The 3,422-nt window shown below is 54.1% G+C and overlaps 1 pseudogene; it reads right to left on the reverse strand.

Annotated features, from left to right (window-relative positions):
• Positions 1-2,254: 2,254 nt before the first annotated feature.
• LOC134503758 (U6 spliceosomal RNA) lies at positions 2,255-2,349 on the reverse strand (annotated as a pseudogene).
• Positions 2,350-3,422: the final 1,073 nt, after the last annotated feature.

Genomic DNA, 3,422 nt, shown 5'->3' on the forward strand with positions numbered 1-3,422 from the left:
GCCCCGCCGCTCTGCGGAAAGGGCTTCGTCCCCGGGCCGAGCCCGCTGCTCCAGAACGCCCCGCAGTGCCGGGCTGCCGCCGCCGCCGCCGCCGCCACCCTGCCCGCCGGCCGAGGGGCGAGGCGCCCACCTTTGCGCGGAGGTCGCGGACGAGGCGAAGCCGCAGGTCGGAGGGCGGGGGTCCTGCTGCCGCCGCTGCTCCTCGCTCGCAGATCGCCCGGCGGGAAGCGCGGGCGCGCGGCGGCGGGCTGGGCGCTCAGTCCCGCGGAGGGCGCGGTGGTGGTGCAGCTGCTGCGCGCGGGCTCAGCGCATCACAAAGCCCCCCACAGACCCCCACGCGCCCCCTCCCCTTCCGCTCCAACCTCGGTGACGTCTGAGGTGCGAGGGAGCCGGGGCAGATTAACCCTTGCCTGGCGGGGCCACCCACCCCCAGCCCGCGGCCCGACAAGGGAGGAATTCAGAGGGACGCCGACGCTCCCAAAGGTCATCCAGTCTCACCCCCGTCCCAGCCGAGCTGCAGCTCTGCCCTGCCCAGCCACGGAAGCCCGCAGAGTTGGTGTTTTGTTGTGAGGCTGCCTTCCGCCGGTGGGGATGTGGGCAACAAAACCCTCCACGTCCCTGAGCATGTGCGGAGGGCCTTCCCTTCAATGCTAGGCGACCCGCCTAGCCACCTGCAGCAAGTGTTCAGGTGCCCCCGCCGAGCAGAGGAAGGGCCGGGAAGTGGGAGTGGGAGTGGGAGAGACCCTCCTGCTCAGGCCCAGAACCTCCTCCCTTCTCGGTTGTCCGTGCCATTTCGCTCTCCCTAAGCTTCACCGGAGCAGGAAGCCTTTGGTGGGCCGCTTCTCGCCAGAGCCTCACCACAGCCGCCTGGGAGTAGGTGACGCTTTGCAGAGGCCCGCTCCGCTGCTGGTCCAGGGCGGGCAACGGGGGCCCTCCAGCCCTGGCCCACGGAAAGGGACTGGGGGGCAGCGGGGCTGCCCAGAGCCGGCCAGCCTCGACGGCTCCAAGTGGGCTGAAGAATGCGGGCCAGGCGAGCCTCCGCTGCCCGGCGGCCTCTCCCGTCTCAGGGAGCCTCCCAAGAGCAGTGGGAGGAGCTGCGGGAGCAAAAGGCGAGACCAGGAACGGGGCGGTGAAGAGGGCGAAAAAGGAGGAGAGGCGGGAGAGAAAAACGTTCCGGAGGCAACTATGGGAAACTGTCGTGGAGGAGAGGAAGAGGAAGAAAGGGGAGCACAGGACCTCGGAGGACGAGAGGGAGAAGGTTATGAAGGAGGGAAGAGGAAGCAGCAGCAGGGGCGTCTGCTTTCTCTCTGAACAGACCCTTCCCCGCACTCCGAGGCAACAGGAACGCCCTTCGCGTCTGGACCGCCTTCCCGGTCTAGAGGGGAGCCGTCAGTCACACAGAGCAGCGTTCGCGGGGCCGCAGCCGTCCGGGCCCCGCTAGCAGGCAGCTGTGAAGTAGGACGATGCCGCGTCTCTTTGCGCCATCTGGTGGCCTCCTGGATTTGTATTGAGAGCACTTTTATTTTATCCACAAAAAAGAGCTGAGTAGGGCCCACTTCAAAGACCTTAGATGGCCTAACTGAAATAAAACAAACTCTTTCTGGCAACTGTACAGGCTGGCATGGAGAAAGATGCTCTCAGCTGCTTGGGTTGAAGGTGGAGAAGCAGACCTGGTAAACAGTTACAGTACATGAAAAAAGGTGGCTTCAAGAATGGTTTTCACCTGGGTTCCTTCCAGACACCAAAGACATGGTGTGCATAGAATGTGTATGCATAGCTTGCTGAATCAGGTTAGGTGAAGCATTAGCACGCATTGGTACAATGTGCAAAGGTTGGCATGCATTAATTGTTAAGCTTTTTTATGTTGTGCAAACCCAGAGCATTTAGTTAACTTCTGGTTCAATACACTAAGCAAACTGTAAAAAATGGTTTAATTCAGCAATCTGGTTAAATGAATTGTATGAACACTGCCTCATTTTTACATTACTATAAAAGCTAGTGCAGGCCAATAAGTAAGTTAGCTTTTAAAAATTATGTTTCATGGAGAATTAGCTTGGATATTAATCATGATATCAAATGGGATCTCCATGAACAGAAGCAGAATATATATATTTGATATAAGATTCTGGGCATTCAAAGAAGTCACTGTAATGAATCAGGTACTTTGTTTGTTTGTTTGTTTTGTTTGATTTCTATAGCCGCCCATTTCAGCAAATGACTCTGGGTGGCTTGCAACAATAAAACTATAAAACAGTTAAAACAATTACAATTAAAACAATTAAAATACCAACCATGCTAATCTTCTCGGTATCGTTCCAATTTTAGTATATGTGCTGGCAAAGCGAGCACACAAAAAGGTCAATGTGGAAAAAATAGAAATCCTTTGATCCCTTAATCCTCTGCTCCCTTTTTTTGTCCCTTTCATCCATTGTTTCCTTTTAACAGAGGCAGCCCCTGTAGGCAGAGAAACATGGAAGAGGAGGAGAAAGAGACGGCGGGAAGGGCGTTTCAGCACTTTGCTCCAGCTTCAGCCTTAGCAGTGGAACTCTGCCTTTCCTCCTCCTTTCAGCCCCCCCCACCCCGCCCCTGAATGCCAGAGCTGTCGAGGACCACCTGCAGCAGTGGCTTTCCGAGGCAACACATGGATCCACTCTGGCCAGCCCTGTGCCTCTGTTACTACAGAATTCATTGCAAAGAACAGCTTCTTTTATTGTTTCAAAACAAATGGGTCCCACCATTTTGATAGGAAGTCTCACCAAGGGGCTCATCAGGCTGGGAACATTTTGTAGTTCTGGAATGTGTGCGCGCATGCACACTGAAGAGGTTGGCACCACTTGTATCTCTTTCCATAAAACCCACTGTGGTCAGAAGAGCAAGTGGCGGAGTGAGGACAGGAAGAGCAGCTGAAATGGATGGAACTAGAGGGGAGGAGATTCAGTGAGTTTCTTTGCAATAAAGAAGTGAAAGAGGGACATTCATTGCTGCCCCCCCCAAAGCAGGAAAGGGCTGCAGCTGTAGGTGCTTGTAGTGCTGCTCCTGCTCCCCCCCCTCCTTCTTGCAACTCTGCATGCAGGAATTGCAACTCTTGTGACTGGCAGCCTCCATTGCTTTTAATTAGCACCAAGGAACTGTTCCAGGGGCTAGCTGGCTGCACTGAAAGAGATGAATAGGGCTGCAGCATCATAATATCTTAATTAATTGAATTACTGTCTTTAAGCTCTTTCAAGTCAACTTCCTGGGCCATATTGTAGGCACCTGAACTTTTCTAAAAATTAAGCTTAAACATTAGTAGGATTGCTTTATAATGTTATATGTGGAACATGATATATGAGAAGAGGTCACAGATTCACCCCATATATCCTCTTCTAGAGCAGCAATTTGAGATTCTTTGGATGAGAGACACACACTCCCTTTCAGCGGGA

This window comes from Candoia aspera, chromosome 10 (genome assembly GCF_035149785.1).
Source record: "Candoia aspera isolate rCanAsp1 chromosome 10, rCanAsp1.hap2, whole genome shotgun sequence".
NCBI classification, from domain to species: domain Eukaryota; kingdom Metazoa; phylum Chordata; class Lepidosauria; order Squamata; family Boidae; genus Candoia; species Candoia aspera.